The sequence below is a fragment of the Calonectris borealis genome, chromosome Z, assembly GCF_964195595.1.
Source record: "Calonectris borealis chromosome Z, bCalBor7.hap1.2, whole genome shotgun sequence".
NCBI classification, from domain to species: domain Eukaryota; kingdom Metazoa; phylum Chordata; class Aves; order Procellariiformes; family Procellariidae; genus Calonectris; species Calonectris borealis.
In genome coordinates, this window is record NC_134352.1 from 54268926 (window position 1) to 54291064 (window position 22139).

General features: G+C 34.3%; 1 protein-coding gene across 1 annotated transcript in view; it reads left to right on the forward strand.

Annotated features, from left to right (window-relative positions):
• Positions 1-22139, forward strand: part of PTPRD (protein tyrosine phosphatase receptor type D) — a 1348716-nt gene that overhangs the window by 728493 nt on the left and 598084 nt on the right. Inside the window, exon 8 of the mRNA XM_075138097.1 lies at positions 14640-14662. The gene's annotated coding sequence lies outside the window, so the exon portion shown is untranslated. The remainder of the gene's footprint in view (positions 1-14639; positions 14663-22139) is intronic.

The window sequence follows — 22139 nt, forward strand, 5'->3', positions numbered from 1 at the left end:
GTAGAGAAGATACATGATAGAAAATAAAGTGACCTTTGGCAGTAGCCAATCAAAAGCTAAGTTGCTCTCATCGTTGCAAGTTATCTAGCCTGAAATTCTCTGTTTCCATGGTTTGTTCAAATGGGTTTTTTTAACTATTTTTTACTATTTAGTAAATAAACCTAGATTATTTACCCATCAGTTCTTAACTACAGTATACACTATAAGCTACTTTGATATTAATAGAATGTTGATTTTATATACTACTCTTCCTTTATATTTTTAATGAGAACCTAATGGAAGCTTTCTTTTTTCTTCTTCTTATTCTTTTTTCCCACTCCAAAACTTAACAAGATTGATATTGGAGGCCTTCAGAGGCTTCTATTTCACCTTGTACATTGCAGAGGAAATCTTGCTTTTTGACTTGGAGTGCTGTGTCCTTAAACATTGGAAACTTAAGCACAAATTTCAAGCCAAAAGCTAAGTGTAAACTGGGAGATCCAAATCTATGGATTATAAACTTCCTAATATATGAGTTCTGGTGATCTGTACAAAGGCATTCCACTGCATATCCAAGTGAGAGGTGTGTGTCTCTTCACTGTAATTTAAGAAAACATGGGTGTTCAGCATGGGAGATAAACAGTGTGTATTCCAGCAGGTTCCATGAATTGAACAATGGGGGAGCCAGGATTAAAGCATGTATGAGTTTAGGAGTCTATATGCAGCCTAAAGTAAGTTTGGTAATCTATATGCAGTCTAGATTAAACAGATCACATGACATCCTAAATAAAAAAAAAATACTGAAGTTTTTCTCTCCCTACCTAGATAACAGCAGAAACAAGCAACTTAGAAACGGTCTCTGGCCTTACGAATTTGTTAATTCACTTTTCTCAAGAATCTTCAACTGGAGAAAAGGAGTCAACATGGGACAGAGGGACATGATACATAAGGAAGGACCAAAACCACATGAGACTAGATCAAAATTCCCTGTGATTTAAATTGGCCATTATAGAGTAGGAGAAATAAAAATATCCAAGATTACATTGTGTTAAAAAACAAAGTAGTTCTTCTGGAAGTGGAAATCAGTTTTACTAAAGGCTGTTTCAGAAGATTGGCTACATTTCATGTAGCTTTTTAAAAGTCAAATGTCAGTTCAACTCCATTGTAGGTTTCACAGATTAGAAATTAGAATTACAACAGTTCTTGGAGATTTGATTTCCATTTTGCTTTTAAACACTTTATTACAGACACAAGATTAAAAAAAAATACAAACACATAGACATTTTATATTTGCTATGCTTATCGTTAAGGTGTCTAAGTGCATAAATGCGAGAAATAAATATACTCTGTGATGACTCCTGTGTCATGGTGCAGTATGATACTTTATGCACAGGTAAATAAAATTTCAATTATATTTAAAGCTTCAATCTTTGTTAGATAAAGCCGGAAACATAGCTTACCTTTTATTAGGAAAAATGTATCTCTTGCTTACAACTCATTGCTAATAAATCCCTAAACTTGGAGATATATAATATAATAAGGGGGGGACTGGAGGACATATAATAAGATAATCCCTTCATATATAAACAAAGTTATTGTAGGGTTATCTTAACACAGCAAACTTGAATTATTCATTCCAAAAAGCCCACCATAATTAGTTTGAATAAATGTCACCAAATTTTATATACATCTTTACTTATGTGGTGCATATGAAAAAATGAATATGAAGAAAAATGGTGTCTGGTTATTTTCTGTTTCCCTTTCCTGCATACTGAAATTTAATTCTTCTTAAAAAAAGGGGGAGAAGAAAACGTGAATGAAATAAAGTATCAGTTCAACTAGATCATTATCAGTGCAAGGCAGTTTGCCTATGAGAAGCTGAAGGAACATTTGAAGTTGTTGCTGGTGTGAAAGATATTTATGAATCATGAGGTCCAGGACCACTAGAACATGTCCCAGCCTCGCTATAAGAGTTTTTTTGCTTTGTTACATTTTTTCTTGATAAGTTTTCTGACAGTTAATACATCCTATCAATTTTGCTGGACATTTTAAAGACCAGAAGAATTAACTTCAGTAATCTGGCCAAATCTTAGCTGGAATAATTACAGCCTAGATAAATTACCTTTCTGGTTTTGATAAGGCAATATTGTCTTTAATTCCTTGTCCTAGATTTTGAGTTAATGCTGATATAAACTACTTTTTGATTGTCACCATTTGTCACAGTATTACACATGTTTCCATGGGGAATAAATTGTTCCTGATAAGCATCATTTGCAATATGAAAGTAATAATAATCAACAGAATGTAAAATGCAGTATTACTAATATGAAAACTAATATAGTGATAGACAACTTTCTGTTGTCACTCTGGCCAAAAAGAAGCAGACAGAAGTTACTGTCTTATCATTTCTGTATGATAGTGCTTATCAGTATTGTCAGTCTGATTCTTGTGAGCCCTCTATCTCGCCACCTGTATTGTCTTTTGTCTTATACTATTGTAATGGCTCTGGGGCAGAGCCAGCCTTTTCAGTATTTATATTTGCAGATCACCCAGTACAATAGTTTACATGAGCAGCAATTATTCTAATACCTCTTGAGAACAGTTAAGGGTTTGTATGTATCAGTTGCTAAACTGAAGTGCATTGTAAACTTTCAGCCTTCTGGATAAAAAGGACTGCATATCCCAAAGTCTGTTTTCTATCCTTATTTATAGACAGGCAGAAACACTAGCCAAAGAAAGGAAAAAGAAAAAGATTGATTATTCAGCAGTCCTTCCAAAGCTACAGCTGTGCCACATGATTGTTCCTTTACTCTTGTGCCTTTAGTTAAGATGTGTGGAATCATCTTGTAAGGTTTTTTTCAAAAAAAGAAAAGAAAAGAAGAAAAGCTTACTTTTTAACTCTTAAAATATCGCATGATCAATTCTAATACAAAATCCTCCTCAGAGGTTCAAATGTTGTACTGAACTTTGCTGAAAGGATGATGACCAGAAAGTGAGCTAAACAATAACAGCAGAAAAATTACCCCTCCCCAAAAAAAATTTCATTAGAGTGCAAAATAACAGGATCCTTTCTGAAATTCAACAACTGGATGATTAGTTAATCTAAATGCTCAAAGTATCTTTTCTCTTGAAAACTAAAAAAAAAAAGGGGGGGGGAGGGGGAGGAGGAAGGAAGGAAATTATAATCAGAAGCACAGCTAGATTTCACCATTATCTCCCCATCAACAAGATTTCAGTATTACATTAAGTACCTCAATAATCTCAGAGACACATCATGTCACTAAGGTATTATTAATGTTACAAGACACTTCCTTAACGTTGCAACTCTTAGTCTAAAGTATTATCATACCACATAGACTTGTATTGAAATCATGACCTCTGCAAATTCAATGGCAAATTTCCCATTTACTTCAGTGAAGCTAAGACTGCACTCTTTAAGTTTGTTGTACAGAATATCAGCAATCTTGAATGCCACAAACTGAAGTCTCCTTGAATGGCAAAAGGATTTGTCTGCGATATTCTGATTTACCTCATACATTTAAAAATAATTCCAAATATTTTAACACCATCTTAAATTCTTCACTTTACCAGATTTTCTGGATTTTTTATTTATTTCAAAACGTCAATGCTCTAATGCCATTTGCTGGACTTCAAGAAGTCATAAAACAGCTGTCGCCGACTAGCATGCTTTTAAGTATCCATAATACATCTAGGCTTAAGTAAAATATACTTCCTCTGAAATCCTCACCCTGCTTGTTATGGATGATCAAAAATAAGAATGTGTCCACCCTGGTGTCATGACTTTGTAAGAAAATAAGTAGCAAATCACAAATATGAAAAAGATTTTTTTTCCCCCCCTTAGGATATTATCCAAGTTCTTTTGAAGTGAATTAAAAACTTTTAGAGAGAGACATATTTTCTGATCTGATTATCTGTAATACTGTCAAACATGGGACACCTTAAATGGCAGTTTTTACAGTTCCTTATTTCATCTGCACACGGAGTGTCTAGGAAGAATGCTTTGGCTGTGCTTACTAGAGCCTATGCTATCACTTCAGCCTATGAGCTGATTTATCATTTCAGGTTGCAATTAAAAGTCAGTCTCACAGTGTCAGAAGTAAGGGATGCAGAAACACTTGGGCAAAATCATAAAATGCAAGTAGTTTGTGAATGTTTATGTAGCTAATCAAACAGACATTGAATTCACTGAAGAAAACTTCCCATTTATTTTAATGGACATTGGATCAAGTGTTTGGTTAAAACCTCTTTTTTTGGGTGGTATTTTATTATTGATGTGTGATATTATGTCATACCAACACACATGAGGTAAAGACTGGAAAATATTTCTACATGTTTTTCTTCACTTCCAGACTGGACTTTAAGAACTTCAAAAGCCTATCTGGATTTACAAAGAGAGACAAGTCTTGCAGAGTGTAGATCTTGATCAATTTTTCTCCAGTTACGCATTTCTGTGATCCATTTGGAGCCCATTTTTAATCAAAATATACAAAACTAGATATGTTTTTCTTATATTATTTCTGTCCTTGATACCTATCACCAGTCCATATGCAAATATTTTAAAAACCTGTCTGTATTTGCAGGGTAAAAACAAAGCACTATATACTACTTACATAAGCCTTCAGAAATACAAGTTACCAATTGTCCATTTTTCCTTTCTTAATATATTTTATTCCATTCCCACCTAAAGAATATATTCCTATATTATTTGACTATACTTCTGTGTTTCCTCTCCTCTTTTGGTTAATTCTATCTCTTTTGGAGTAAAGGGCATTGAGTTCATATGTTATACAATGTAGGAAGGAAAAAAATATTAATAAGCACTAGACAGTGTTTTAATTCTTACCATTTTTTTCAAAGATGTGTTCTTTACACTTCTTTTACAAGATTGTAAGAAAGAAATACCACATTCTAATACGTAGCCCTCAGGGAAATGGTATTGCTATCTCTAAAATAGTTAAAGGACTTTTAAAAGTTTTATTTTATTGTACAAAACTGCAAACTATCACTACAAATAAAGTTTTTAAAGAGTCCTTTATGCTTTATTTGCTGAAAAATTATGCTGGATTTTCATTTTGGTGATGTCTTGACAAGTTATTCTTTAGCAGTAATATTTCAAATACCTTACTAAAGGTATGACAGCATATTACTACATAAGAAGCAGAGCTACTGTCAAAGATGATCATCATTTATATTCTGTCCTGCACTTCTAAAGAATGGTTATATGCAACTTTTGTGTAAGATCTCAAATCAGAAGATTTCATAGTCCTTAAAGACATTAATAAACCAGATGTTTCAAAATGGTAAGCTGTATAGATTGTACAACTTTTGAAGTAAACGTTCACGTTTTTCAGGAAGTAAAATAATATCTTGTTATGTACATCAGATTTATTCTTCTGTAGGAAATCCATCTGTGGAATTTCTAACCAGAGAAAGTAAGTTTTACTCCTGAAATCCTGAAAATCATAAGAGAAAGTGAAAGTTGTTCTATGACAGAAATCTTTTTTATATTTCTCACATTAGAGTCACTTCCATTATGAATAAGTTATGACATTGATTAAGATAAACTTTCCATGTTAACAGCTATGAAGGAAGAAGCATTTATTTTTCTTAAAATGAAGTAATTTCTCATACAAGTATGGGAAAAAGTAAAGAAAATAAAATTTTAAATACTTTTAACTGACAGATACCAGTATCAGCATCCAGAAGTAACACAGTCATCTTGTCATCCTTAGCAGTACTTCTCAGGATGACAGTGACTTTGAGCACTACAGATGAAACATACACGAGCTCAAAAAGAGGAGGCATGCTGTCCATTGTGTCATGCAATGAGCTTCTTATCATTGTGGTCATTGCTGCTGTTGTGTGTTTATGTAGTAATTTCTTCATTGCTCACTTAAACTTCTAAAATCATGTGTACTCACGTAAACAAGAAAAGCTGCATAGATGAAATGGAAACGTTTTTTGTCAAATAAACTCTTCAGCCCTTCCAATTTTAGTTTACCTCCTCAGAACAGTTTTCAGGAACATCAAAATGATGAATAACAATGAGAGGAGCCCAAATAAACATGGCTCAGTGTTAAATTCTGATTTTGCTTTGCCCTACCCACTTCTGCATTATCAGTATGTGCCTAAGCATTATAAGTCACAATTCAAAGCAACAAAATAAAGGGATGTAGAACTGATAGACATCCTGAAATGACACTTTCAAGTGTTGGAAGGTTGTCCTTCTCCAGTTGAGATATGTAAGTGGATCATCACTCAGTTTAATAAATCTGGATCTCCTTGAAAACACATGTAAAATTATAGTCCCTTTTATTGACCAGGACTTGAGGAATTGAATAATACTCTGAGAATCAAAGCAAAAACCTTCTATCCTGTTTTCTAACTCTTCTGCAAAATGTTATGCACATGTTTTAGTGGTACTTTTCATATAAAGAGCCAAGAAATAATTAGCCGATTATAAACATCTTTGTGCTCAAATAAAAAACGTGGGTCTATAGTTTACTATGAAATTTTAGATGCTTTAAGATGTAGTGTATATGCAAAAATATGCATTGCTTAGTAAGGAAGAAAGAGATACATAGAGATCTGACATACCATACTTATTATTTATCTATTACTTAAAATTAAGTGGTGCTTTTACAGTTATCTTTACATTTCATGCAAAGTGTTTATTATGTCTTTACTTAGATATTAGCATTACATTCATTTCACTTTTTAATCTATGGTTAGGTAATAAAGCAATATAAAATGTTCATAAAACCCTGGTAGTGCACAAATTCCAACAGAAACATTTTTTAAAAAGCATATTATGTTAACATATTAAATAGAGCGAAATTACTCTTCAGCTCCCTAGTTAACCCTAATTATTACAGCCCACTTCATAAACTACAAAACTTTTGTGTTCAAGTAAATTAAAGTGATCATGAATTCAACTTCTTCCATACCATGTACTATATTTAAATTCAAATTTATTTCTACTTAATAATTATAGTATATAGAACTAAACTTCTCATTATCATTTTCCTCACTTTCAGGTAAATAAAAGTTCATATTACTCAGAATTTATTAGACTTATTGTTTCTAAGGAAAGAAGCCAGTACCAAAGACAGTGTTGTTTCATATGTAAGATATAAAGCAACTTCTCTTTCTATGAACAAACTAAAAGTCACTCTCTTTAGTATCTTGCCAAAGAAAGTTAATGCCAAAGAAAGTTAAGAACTGTGCTTCTGTTCCAGAAGGCAAATAAGTTTCCCCATGTCCATGTTTGGTAGACTTTTTTTCTACTTATTTTTAAAATTAATAATTTTTTACTTTAATGCTTAAAATCAAAATAAGTATTTCAGTAACACTTCTAGATATTCTTACGAAGCATCAAAGGGCCATGTCATGTTATTGAAGGTAATGAAACTTGGCTGACAGTGTCTAGAGGTACTTCTCTTTCCACAGAAAGCAGCTTTGCCTGCCATTCCTCTGGACAGACTGAAGAAACCCTGTTGCTTTTAGGAGACTTGTGCCATAAGAAGTCATCAATCTCTACAACATCCAGCAAAGCATGTAACTCTGAGTTGTTCAACTGCTATACAGTGCCTCATGTATCTGAGTACTCTGTGGTACTAGCTTCTCAGGTAGCTCAAAGAACTTTCTATGTGAGCCTTTTGATATCTCTTAAAGATAGTATTATATATAAAATGATCCATTCACATATTGCACTTCAGTCACTCATGAAAGATGGGGAATAATAAAGATTTTTCCGCAAAACCTTCACTCAAAATTCCAGCTGTGAGCAGCATCTGTCCATAATTTCATCCAGAATTTATACATGGCTAGCAAGTGTTAAATGACAAAGTATATGTTGAGGAGGACTGGGGAAAGAGAATGTGCCCATTCTAATTTTTCTGAGTTGTGTATAAGATGCATACCTATTTCAAGCTGTCTTTAGAATTCATTCATTGACATTTTTTTGCTTTCCTGTATAAAAGCCAGTCTTACAGTCCATACAAGTAAAAAGTAATATATGATCTTTCCCTATTTTCTGTATAATATATATATTTGTAACTGGGCAAGGTACAAATAGATGATTGATATAGGTCTCAGAACTTACTACAATGCATAAGAAAGATTCCAAATTTCTTTAGATACTAGGTTTTTGTCTTTCTGTGGAATATGCTGGCTTTTCTAAATTACAATTTCACCCTCTTTTAAGCAAGACCACTTATTAAGCAACACCTTTGTGTTAACCTTTTCTTTCTATCATGAACATGCACTAGGTGATAATTACTCTCACAAACTAAAGAACATTTTTCTTAGTTACATTTTTAGTATCTTCTTCTTAGGCAGGCTGTGAGCTCTTCTGACCATCTTAATAATTCTTTTCAGTGCATACCAGTCTTTTATATAGCTTTAGCATCTTTTTAATACAGGTGACTACAGATATCCACTGTAGAGAGGTAATGGTGTGAATTTTAGAAAGACATGGTAAATGAATGTTTATCATAACTTTTTTCTTTTCTATTCTCTTCTGCTTTGCCATAGGGTGAACAGATTAGAAGGCATCAGTTAGAATTTTATAGCAGTGAACTTTGTTACAAACACAAAGAAGGAAAACAGGGTCTGCTTAGAGTACTAACTCCTTTTCATAAGAAAACCAAGCATCATTCCGATTCCTGATTCCGCTTTGACATTTCGGTTCCTGAGAGTTCCTTGTTCTTTTTTGCTAACTGAACTGACTGAATTTTTAACCCCAAATCTTTTCTTTCTTGCAAGTTTTTCTTGAGATTTAAAACACTGCTTTTAGAAACACAACCTGTTAAATTGTCATACTATTTTCAGCATAAAAAAATGTAACTGTGTAACTAAAACTCAGCTAAAATGAATAGTTTTACTAAATTTAGTAAAGCAACATAAATATCAGGAAAAATTCTAGTTTTAATGGCTTATCAATAGATAAGCATTATCCTTTTCTACTGGAAGTATTCCTTTATGATTTTTCCCTTGTTTGTGTTTCTGCAGCCAAAATATACATATATATACATACACATTCAAAAAATGTCTCAGAATAGCTCCTCTGGTAGCTAAAAGGTCTATTTAAGGCTTTAACACTAGTTAGAAGATAATAATCTTTTAAACAGGCAATGACCTAGATATTGTAATTCATGTACTGGCAGTTCTCCAAATGCAGAAGATATTTATATTTGATATTTTAAATATTAAAACAGCAGGTTGATACTACCAAAACCATTGGGATTCTAGCTCACTTTTTTTTAGTCACTGATTATAAAAGTCTCGCTTATTATAAAGAGGTCAGACTACACATGAAACCTTTTTAGTTAGCCAAATGTTAACCAAATTGAACTTTTCCAGTAATTCTTACAGTTGAATAGCAAACACAAAAACAAACAAAGAAAAAACAACTAGGAATTATTAATTTTAAATTAATTAACCATATGATGAATGTTTGTTCCTTATGTTAAAGTTCTCAGCAATATTGACTTATTTTCAACATTATTTATTTATATTAATGGTGTTTACATATGTATTTGTAAACAGGAGTTAAAAATTATATAAAAATGTATAGCAATTTTTTTTTTCAGGGTGAAGTTTTTTTTAAAAATTTATTTTATTCTAAACAAATATTGCTTTCATCAGAATCACTAATAGCAAGACATATTATTGCTCTCTGTGATGCAATAAACAGCCACTTAAGCTCAGAAAATATCCATGCTAGTCCCATGCAGTCAGTAAGGCTAGACAAGACAACTGGTATTGTGACCAAGAATAGTGTTTTCTGTACAGAAAAATAGATTTATAAGTGATAGGCTGAACCAAATATGACTATCAGCCACTTGAATGAAATAATACAGTTCAGCTGTCATACTACCATGAGCATGAAGCTGACATTATAGTAATATTTGTTGTGTGGCATTTCTTCTGTCCATTAGGAGCTGTGATTGAAAGGGCCCATTGCAAGAAAGATCCACTAAAAACATGTAACATATAACATGCAACATAGAACATGTAACATTTATTTTTCTAGCACTATATTCTAAAATCTCCCAATGTGTTCCATGTCTTGTATTCCATTGCCTCTTTAATGACTCCCATCTGGATGAAAAAACCACAATATAAAACTTAATTTAAACTCACTGCATTATCATATTTATTTATCTCCATGGAGTTGGATAATACAAAAATGTCTTGATTGTTTAACTCATAAAAAAAATCAGAATAAAATTTTAAAATTTACAGTCCAATCTATCCCCAACTCACTGAAATGTATTTCTGAATAAATATGAAAAAGACAGAAAAGTGACAAAAAAAGATATTTATGAATGAAAGAGTTACACTAGCTGAGAAGATATTGGAACAAAAAGTAACTGCAATTACTTGTAGAACCTAATTGTCATTACATGAAGAGAAACAATGATGTAGTAATTACCCCAGTGAATTTATTTCTTGTGTAGAATGAATATGGCTAAAGACATCCACTTATTGAAGTTTCACTGGAATTGTGATAATTAAGGGTCACAAGAACATATATACTACGAAGGCATAAAGTCAGGAAAGCAAACTGAGACTGCAGACCCAGAGACAAATATGAGTACAAGATGATGATGCAGAACCAGTAGCCCAAAAGTTTTTATAGCTCCTTACTTAATCACAGAATTTACATTGTTTCATAACTCCAAATTCCATCAATAGGAGCAGATTGCTAGTTTTGCGATCCAAGTATTGAACTGAAGGCAGGCAGCATGCAAGATGAGATCATCCAAGGCCTCATTATCTAGAAAACTTAAAGCCCTACATAGTTTCAACCTTTTTAAAAAAAATCATTTCCAGAATCTTAATCCAATCTCATAGGCAATGAAGCTCTGATAGTCAATATTCCAACAACAGAGCAAGTACGGTATTAAAATTCTGTCTGGAAAGGCATGGAAAGGCAAGTGTTCTTCTGAAGTTATTTCACCAGCTTAATAAACGAGAACAAAAGTTCAGTGAATAGCTAAAATGACACAACATTGGAGAAGAGATAGTCACTATGTGTAAAAGAAATTCAAAGAAACAAACATTCTCTTGAAAGTAAGCCTTACTTCTGTGCTTTTCTGCCTATTGTTTTCTGGCTGATCTGAAGTAGGTTTCTATGCAAAAAAAAAAAAGTGTAAGGCCCGGTTTGCATCAAGATAAGTCAAGACTAAAATATGTGCTGGAGAGAGGGGAGGGAATAAAGAACACTGACTTGTTGAGAAGAGTTTCTCTCACTCATAGTAGCTTTATATGTTTGCTTAACAGGATAAACTTTTGAATGGTACTTGACTCTCTACTTGATATTTCAGTGTCTGTAATTCTTGCTGTGTAACAATACACAGATAATGGTCCTGCCTTCTTATAATATCTAGTATGACACCTGTTAAGTGTCACTGCCAAGACCTCTCCGTTGATAACTTCTTCATTATAGGTCACCCTACCAGGGGGTGTAGCATTGACTTTAGTTTGGTGGGGTTTTAGGGTCTTTTTCCCCTTATCAGCAATGTTTTTGGAATCCTGTCATTCCTCTGTTACACAGGGATTAGTGGGGTCAGGACACAGGATGCTATCAAACAAGATGTTCTCTTTCCTTCTTTGGTAGTAATTTCTTCTAAATTGTTTCTAACTCTGTCATATTATGATCCAAACTGCTCACTGAATAATAATCTGCTCGATGTGCCTGCTATGTTCCATCAAATTATTTTTGTATCAAATTATTTTCATACTGGCTATAGATATAAAGATTAAAGAAAAAAAAGAGACATAAACTGACACATTCTGAAGTCCAAAGTAACAAAAAAACCAAACTTGCCAGCCATAAAAAGAAAAAACTACGAAGCCTGTAATTAGAATTTGAAACAGAACTGGAGGACCACAGCAAAGAAAGTTATTCTGAAATCAGTAAAGTCTTGTTCAGGATTTCACATCAATTGTTTGCCCTGCTATTCAAACATCAAGCCTACCTTCAAACGATGACATGTGTTTCTAGAAAAGTTAAGTAAATGCATAAAAATCCCAAAGACTCAGTAAAATATTCTGGAGAGCTCTTAGTAGGGGGGGAAACATGATATTTAGTCTAATCAATAATTTGAATGAAAGTGGCAAGATTAAGTTTTAAAGATGAAAAGATGAGTTCAGGTTTCATCAAAAATATGAAATTCTAATTCCACAAACTTGCTCCTTTTCTTGAGCTTTTGAGAATTTTTCTGACAATATTACACTTCTAGTTAGATTGAGTCAGTGAGAGGATACAAAGGAAGGGTTCCTTTTTTAATTGGTCTCCTGCAGAGGTGTTAATAGGAAAGAAGACAATCTTCATCTGGTTTATTTAAATGTAAACATGAAGTGGCTTTCTGCAGAAGTCTGAACCTTCTGAGACTATTTCTGCAGGGCACTGTTCTTACAGAAAATAAAATTATGATCATCTGTTGCAGATTACAGTCCAAAATACAGATTTGAAGAAGTTGTCAAGTATAAGCTGTTGATTGATGACAAAATTAAAAAAAAAAAATAACTGCAATCCAGATGACATGTTTTTTCTCCTGTGTAGAGATTTTATCTGGTCATCTATAACAACCGCAGCCACCTATTAGGCCATTCCTTTTTATTTACATTCTAAATCCCTCCCAAAACATGTCAAATCAAGTGTTCCAGTTGCTGAAGTTTTATCACATGAAAATAAACATTATAAAAAGAGTTAAACCAGCTCTTAATCTTTAGAAAACTATAACATCCCAGAGGAATGTAGTTTGTGGACAACCGAGTTTAGAAGGTTTTAAAGATGCAATTGGGTGGGAGTGTTGATCTGCTAGAGGGTAGGAAGGCTCTGCAGAGGGACCTGGACAGGCTGGATCGATGGGCTGAGGCCAACTGTATGAGGTTCAACAAGGCCAAGTGCCGGATCCTGCACTTCGGCCACAACAATCCCATACAATCCTACAGGCTTTGGCAAGAGTGGCTGGAAAGCTGCCCAGAGGAAAAGGACCTAGGGGTGCTGGTTGACAGCCAGCTGAACGTAAGCCATGTGCAGTGTGCCCAGGTGGCTAAGAAGGCCAATGGCATCCTGGCCTGTACCAGAAATAGCGTGGCCAGCAGAAGTAGGGAGGTGATCGTCCCCCTGTACTCGGCACTGGTGAGGCCGCACCTCGAATACTGTGTTCAGTTTTGGGCCCCTCACTACAAGAAGGACATGGAGGTGCTGAGGCGTGTCCAGAGGAGGGCAACGAAGCTGATGAAGGGCCTGGAGCACAAGTCTTATGAGGAGTGGCTGAGGGAACTGGGACTGTTTAGCCTGGAGAAGAGGAGACTGAGGGGAGACCTCATCGTGCTCTACAACTACCTGAAGAGAGGTTGTAGCGAGGTGGGTGTTGGTCTCTTCTCCCAAGTAACTAGTGATAGCACAAGAGGAAATGGCCTCAAGTTGCGCCAGGGGACATTTAGATTGGACATTAGGAGAAATTTCTTTACTGAAAGAGTGGTCAGGCCTTGGAACAGGCTGCCCAGGGAAGTGGTTGAGTCACTATCCCTGGAAGTATTTAAAAGAGGTGTAGATGAGGCACTTAGGGACATGGTTTAGTGGACATGGTGTGTTGGGTTGATGGTTGGACACGATGATCTTGAGGTCTTTTCCAACCTTAATGATTCCATGATTCTATGAGTCTATATGGATATTCTGGTATTGGTCGTATCTGAGACCATCAAAAAGGAGACGAGAGTTTAAATCCTACTTTCCATGCACCTTTTTTGTTCTGTCCAGAACTTGCCCTTGCCTTACAAATTTTTCTCATTCCTCTGCCAAAGAAGTAGCTAAAGATGAGAGAATAAGTTTCTTATGGAAAGAGTCAAGATTGTCGTTTGTATGCTACATAGCTCAGGAAATTTACAAGAGGTAAACAAATTTAAAAGCTTTTGGAAATCTATTGAAATTGTTTTTGGTTTGTAGTAAATAAATTTCACCTCTATGCATATTTTATTAAAAATTACTTTGTATAATTTCTTGTTCTTGACCTTTGCTCGCTACTTTTCCAGACTTCTGACTGTGCTTGGAAAGTGTACAGTGACTGTAACAGCAATAATAGGGTACAAAATAATACCAGAACTTGTGGCAAGCCGGAACTGGAAGTCAGAATGACTGACAAAAAGACTGTGAAGGAAACTTAGAGAACTACATATTGACTGAGAAAAGTTGATTAGTTTTATTGTTTAGTTATTTTAAAGACAGGGATAAAACTTCAGGCAACTAACTTTTTAGAAGTACGTTTGAACTGCAATCTCCATGTATTTTTTTAATTTCTTTGTTCATCTGCAAATTGGATCACAGATTCTCCTAGCTCTCATTCCCACTTATGGGAATACCTCACTTTATGTAGTAAGGTGTCATCAAAAATATTTTAATAAATTGCAAAGACTTCTTACAGCTGCTGACTACGTACAGAAAAAAATTTAAGTATTTATTTACTTTCTGTTTATAGAAACGGAACTTTTTACTTGACACAATTTGTCTTCTTATTAAAGTTATTGACTTGTTTTCTGTGAAATATTTGCTAAGCAAAGTCAAATGTCTTCCTCTCTGCTTCCTTCTCTGAAAATTCTTTTCCTTCTCTCTTTTCTAACAGGTGTTGGAATTCACAAAGTTGAGGTAGGAAACTCATTCTATTACTGGATACTTCAACTAGTTTACTGAAAGCCGAGAGTATTAAAGCTTGTTAACGTGATTCTTCTTATGATTTGTCTCCAGCAGTTATTCACTATGGTAGTTTACAGTGAAGGTTTACAGTCAGGACAAAACCTCTTTTCCACAATATAGTGAACTATTGTGGATTCTTCTTGTTAGTGGTGTATTGAATAAAATGTTCATGTAAAATTATCAACTATGTTTCTAAGCTTGCAAATAATTCTGAAGCATAATGCCATATTCCAAGGCTTATTTTTCCATTAATGTTGAAGTTTTCCTGCAATTTATATTTGAGTCTGATCTGGGGCCCATGAAAACAGAAAGTTTTTAGGGAGTTGTAACCTCACTGGGCAGTGGAACACATTATTTTGTCTTTCCAGAACTCTATAATTTTCTTTAAGTCAAAGTAGAGGGAAGAAGGTACTTCTGATTAATGATAGTTCTGAACCTGTTTTATCTACACAGATTTGTGATAAAGCTGAGTTTATCAGGCCACATAAATAAATATCAACATGTTTTGTTGTATTTATGTCCCATTTTCAGAATTAGAAACACTGATTAACTGCCATATTTTAGTGTCAAAAAGCTCAGTTGTTGCAGTGAAATTGTCCGGAGAAAAAAAGAATAGCTTTTTTAATATATCTTTTCAAAAGCAAATTTTTTACTGCAAATAATTTGCAGTTCTATATTTGACTACTTACTTTATGAATAAATCTTATGAATAACTCATTTAATTAAAAGGTAAAGAATATTCATAATATTTAATTTTAGTTGTGGAGCTTGAGATCTTCAGGTTGTGTATATGTCTTTGTAGAAAAAATACAATCTATATTACCTTCTGTAATATGACAAATGCTTAGAACAGACTTAGTATAATGAAAAAAACTTCTTTTAGATATAAACACTAGACAGAAGATAGCCAGGGACACTTAGATAAGCTATAACTTCACACTTCACATCCCTGTGGACTAATGGTTATTTTTTTATTATTCTGTAACAGTCTGTTATCCAATAAATTAATTCCATATTATATAGTAAACATGAATTTTGCATTTCATTCAAAAGGTCCCAAGCAAAAGTAATTTTAAATCAAAGGTGATATTTTTACAAGGTACTACTAAAGAATGAAATCCTTGTAACTGTGTTTATCTCTGGAAAGGAAAAAGAAGAAACCTATTTTTGATAGCACTTCCACTTAGATTCCTTCCATACAAGGGTAACTATGCATAGATGCTTACATGCCTTTCGGCTCACAGTTCATTACAGAGTGGTGTGTCCAATATCAAGTGAACCTCCAAGAGGTTGTTTTAGGAAGCTCTCCATCTTATTGATAGACTTTGGCATTAGATCTCATAGTTCCTCTGCTCCAGCAGCTGAAAAGAAGCTTCAGGGCTTATACTGAGTGGTTGTGTGAAAAGCAGCTAGCTGGAAAACATAAATTAAATAAATTCATGTCTGGAAATGAAAGAAGTCATAAGAAATAGGAAGAAAAGGGCAAATCAAATGTCTGTAGGACCTCATATCTGAAAAACTTCCATTATGGTTAAGAATCACTGTTGTTCCCTCTCTTATTGGAATTTCGAAGTAAGAATATGAAGCAAGCAGCAGTGCAGAGAGCAGGATTTACCAGAAAGCAAGCCCTTTGCTTCTGGATGCAGGGTGATGGTGGTGATCCAGCATTGATCAGAGGCCAATTGGTTAGACTCAGTTTGGGTTTCCTTTCATTTTCCTGTCATGATATCAGTGGAAAGGAAAAATCTACTGACAAAAGAAAATGTTTAATATTTCATTATTTAAATGCAAGACTATTGGGAATTAAAGAAAATGGAGTTCAGGTTGATCATACGGCCAGTAAGCAACCTCAAGAAATAAGAGACTTTACCACTGGGCAGAGAGCTTCAAGTCCAGCAAACCAGATATCCCTACCATTTGCAGAGCACAGTCCAAAGCGGACAAGGCATTTTGATATTCTCTGTCTGTGGGCGCACTATACAAATATGTTGGACACCATTTATGTGTCTTCATAGAAATATATATGTGTCCTAACAATATGCTTTGTGTGTCACTGTTTATCTGCATATTGGTGTCCTCTCTCCCATATATCGGTATCAGATGACCACATCAGAGATCTTCACATGTAACACTGGAAATTCTAGCAGAAACCAACCTGCACCTTAGTCTAGGTATTGCAGGATAAGTAAAAGTTGCCCCTAGTTATTAGGAACAACAGCTGCTTAGGTTTCTGATATAAGTAAGGGATTTATTTGTTATTTAAGACCTGCAGGACAGGGCAGGTTTAGGTCATACACTACATTATGAAAATTAATATTCCCATGTCTTACACAATCAGGGCCTGAGTTTGGGATAGAAATTAATTGGGATAGAGATGATGAAACATCAGCATACAAATTATATACATAATTATTTATATATATATTTATTTTTATCACAAGTATTCCTTACCCTTAACCTTTTAAACATAATAAAAGTCATTAACTGATGCAAACAGCCACTTTTTTTCTTAATCCTGCAGGTATCTTTAATGTTATCATTCTCAAAAATACATTTACAGACAGTCTGGGCAGGTGTGTGACTGAAAAAGGTCAAAGCAAAATACCAGCATACTTAACAAATATATTTTTGCACTCCGTCACAAAAATCCTTTTGGTTGCATAGCAACTGCCTTCTTAATTACTACTTGCAATCTAGGTTTTAATAATTTAATTAGTATTTTTCTTCATTAAATTGTTTCACCCAATAATTTTAATGAATTCAATTCATTGCTTGTTTTTAAATGGTCCTATTTATCTCCCTTCTTTGCCCTTCCACCATCTTTGACTATGCAGTAGAGACTAAAAATCTCATTAATTTCATATCCAAAACCATAGCCAAAGACTCAGCTTTATCCAATAAGCAAAGATACATCTTTTTAGGTAGCCTTTGTAGCTGAAGTCATTGGAGTTCAGGTAAGCATTAATGAAGTCAGTGGGGCTTCATAAAACTGCCACATTACAACTACAAGGAGTCATTTGCAGGACTGAAACTAAAACTAGGGTTTTCAGAGGCAAAATTCAGAGTGGTATGGGATGTTTAAAGTGGCGTAATTTTAGAGGTAGTCATTTCAGTACTTTTGAAAAAATGTTTACCTCATACTATTTAATCTTAGGCAACCAGAATTATAGTCCCTTACGAAAAATCCTTAGCTATTGCTCTATATTAACCTGTTGCTGAGAAGCTGAAGCCTAACAAGAACCAAGTAATGCAAGAAAAATTACGCGAGGGGGAAGGAGATGGTATATAAACAGCTGCAGAACTGCAGCCGCATTTACTGTAGAGAGCTACAGCTGCTTCATAGTGCAGGTCAAAGCTGCCAACTGATCTAAGGAGATATCAGTATTAGTAGGCAAGGTTTACATACTAAGCTGGTGCAAATACATGGTGGTAGATACTGAACAACTCAGCGTATGTCTTCTGCATATGAGGGAAATAGATAAAGGAAGCATTGCCTCTTAAATATTTTGCTTAGCAGTATTGGCGTCTGTATTGGCAGGCAGCAAGAGATTTTCGCTCAGCAGGAGCATCTATGTGATATCTGTCGGAAACTCTGTCTGTCTTCCTTCTGAGTTATCATCTGTTAAAAACTTTAATTTTTAAAGCTCTTAAAAATTTTATAAGACTTTATATTTTCAGTACTCATTTATGATTTGAAGAAGTATGCTTTTCTCTCATTCTCTCTCAAATTAAGCTTGAATAGAAATTCAAGTCTGTATATGATAGACTTAAATATCTGAGTATCTGAAACAGAAAAACATATAAATGGTTTATAAAAGTATTCTGATATATTTAACATTTAAAATATTATTTACTGAAACCTAAAAAGATATTGTGTGATGGGTAGGTTTCAAGACTGTGCCCATGTCCAAAAATAAATAGTTGTTTTTTAATGAATTCTGAGAGGCTGAATTTGTACTGCAGTGTTTTCTGCCAATATTTGAGGTATTAATCTAACATGCTTTTAATTATTTTTACATGCAAAATCTTTACAATATTCATGTCTTCCACTTCGCTTATATAGTCTTACACATGCCCTGCCGCTTTCCCATCTATACTGAATTTTCACGGCAGTTTTGAGATCATGAAGCATTATTTGAAGACATTTTACAGGTGGTTTGTTAAAATAAAACCACCAAACAGGACAACCTTAGCCTTGTGGGTAAAAACTTTCATACCTCACCTAAAAAAATAAACTCCTTGGTTCATTATCTCTCTCATTATAACATGTTTGTCTAAATAGAATTAATAGGGTACCTACCACAGGTTTTCTGCACTGATTGCACATGAATTTGTGGATGTTAATATTCAAGGACATTAAAACAAAAATAAAAGAAATTAGATCCTTTCAAATAAGTGATACTTTAACGTTTGATCCCATAAAATAAAATAAACATTATAAAAAATTAAGCCTATAAACATCAGGAAGATGGATAAGTTGACAAACCATTCTGCATATCTCTGTTTAATAATATTATATTTCATTTCCCATGCTAAGAAAACAGCCATTACCCAAAGCAGCCATTCGTAAACAGCCATTGTGAACAGATTGCATCCTTGTTGGTGGTATGATAATTGAAATAAGTTTACCAGTCTTTTGTGAGGAAATACCAGATGTATAAAATACCTATTAATCAACCCACTCACTTTTGCAAACATCAGTTTCAATACCAATGGCTATCAAAGACTAAATGGAATAAGAGGAAAAATATCAGAGAATTAGCAAAATTACTCAGCAGTGTGTTGTATCGCTTGCAGTGAGGGAGGTAGAAGAGGAAGTGGTCTAGGGTAAAAGGATCGTATCTTTTGGGCTTTGTTTATGGCCATTGGTTTCACTGTTTATACCTGTCTGGTTTTGGATCTCTGTAATGCCTGTCTTATAAACCTGCTTAAAAGCAACTTTGTAGACAATAACAGGAAGAGTCAGCTGCCTTCAGTCTCTTGTAGATGTGTTTGTTTCTTTTCTACTAAACACATTTTTCAATGACTAGTTCTGTGTTTATGTAATAGGCTACAAAGACATTACCTGTCCTACAGTATGTTGGGCTAATGTAGCAATTTTTTCTTCTTGGACAGATTTAGATTTTTCTATCATTATTGTTGAGGAGGTTTGTTTGTTTGTGTTTGTTTATTTATTATTGTATGCTTTAGGAACTAGGACTTTGGTACTATCACAGAAACATGGAAGAACCAATGACAAGGATGGAACAGTGGTGAATTCCAGATTCATCCTTGGATTTATCTGTTACTTCTGTTTAACTTTGGTTTTTATTCAAATGAGAGACAAAAAGACAAAAATCTCATGGGAAGTTTTCCTGTTGTGATTGCAACAGAATCCTCTCTTCTGAGTCATGCACTGTTTCTATCTACAAACATTTCTGTCTATGCAGAAATTGTACTTAACCTATGGAAGAAGTTATAGAACAAGAGTGGATGCATCAGCTGCAGTTACTTAGATAATGGTGGCAGCTGCAAGACCTGTAAGATACCTTGCTACTCTTAGGAGCTATAGGAAACATGCACTGCATTGACCTTTGGTCAGAGACTACACATGCAGCCCCTTTGCATTGCTTGAACGCCTGAGAGCAGTTTGGAATAGACAGTTCAATGGAGTGACCAAATTACCTTTCTGAATCTAGTAGGACAATTTAGCTTATGTCTTTTAACCCAGTGGTGCAGGCCAACAGGACAAGTTTGGCAAAGGGAGACAGCTGATACTGAAGACTCTGTAGGCACTGAATGGGGACTGACTTCAGGCCACCTCTAGTTTCTTCTTGTGTTAGGTACATTCTTAGAGCACATCTTCTCGTTATTTCTAGTGAAAGGACTCTAATCCTACCACTCTGCTGAGTCTGACATGCAAGAGCATTACTATGAGATATCATACAAAGATAACTGTAGTTGAGAACTTACTTTTACTTATTACTTTTATTAGAAATCAATGGATTAATAACATATAATTGCAAGCATGAAAGGATGCGAAAACATCAGTTTACATCTCAATTACTACTGTTACTTAGAAAAATATTTTGCTTATGACACAGGAAACTTTGAAAAGAGCACACAGACATATTAGTGAGTTTGATTATGAATTACCATCAATCTATGGCTGAATTTTAATGTTTATTTATTTTCGCAATATTGTGTGTCCAAAAAGCAAACTATTGACAGAGTGAGGGATACCTTTGATTCAGTGATGAAAGAGAGGGCGCATTTCGATGAAATACTTTTCTGGCAGGTGAACACTGAGGAGGAAAAATATATCCACATTTAGCTAACTAATTAACCAATTAAGGCATCGGGATTGTCCAAGGACATGAAAGGACGAGGGAGTAACTTTTGATAAACTTGTTCAGTGGCAATAAAGACCAGATCTGTAGACTCCTTGGCATTAAAATCAATACTAATCTGTTACTAAGGAACAGCTCAGCCAGTCAGAAATTACATGCAAAGCCTATCTTTAAGTCTTATCCAGAAAGTTTGTTTTTTCCTCAGTCACTATATCTAGGACAAACTGAGAGTTGTTGTACAAAAAAACCCTCTGGATCACAAATAGTCAACTTAGACAATTAGTTTGAGCAAGCAGAGATTCAGGGTAATACTCAGGAGACAAAACAGATGACATAGACTTTATTAAAGTCAATGCAAAATCAAAATCCATGTATTCTCAAAATGCTGATCTATGTCTAGTCTCTAGGTTGACACTTATTTAGTCACAACATTGAGATCTGTCAAGGGCTACTGGCAAATGCCTTTTGCATTCAATGAAAGAGAAGAGAAAGTCTCCACATCTTTTGAATGATAACAGAGCTGCATGCCCTTCTTTGATCTCCATGATGTATGAGCAACATTCACATATCTAACAGATGCAGAGCATCCACCTGACATTTTCAAATAATTTAGTGATGATTATGACACCAGACACATACACTATAAACTTAGACAGTTTATTACTGAATTGTGAATCTTTAAAGAACAAGCCTTGCTAAAATGCCTAGTTTTCACCAGAAATTAAGAAACACTATCTTCCTTAATGTAGCTGCAAGTGAAGAACTTTTCCCAGAGATTTTCTATCCAGTAACCCTGATAGACTTCACAAAAAAACAGTTGTCTCAGAAGAACATTGTGGCAGCTGGCATGTGTAAGTGCTGCTGAAATCAACAGGCAAAAATTATTAAATGTAGAAAGTATAGCCTTTACTTTAGAAAAGGAAAGACTTGCTTGTAACTGCTGTTTTGTTTCTGTTGTCACACTGCGTGCTTGCAACTTGCTGTTCTTTAAAGCACCAATATCTCATTTTATCACATAAAATTAGGGATACAGAAGAGAAATGATTGTTTAATTCTTGGGTTGGATACGTGGAGGACAACTGTTCAAATTAAAAAATTTT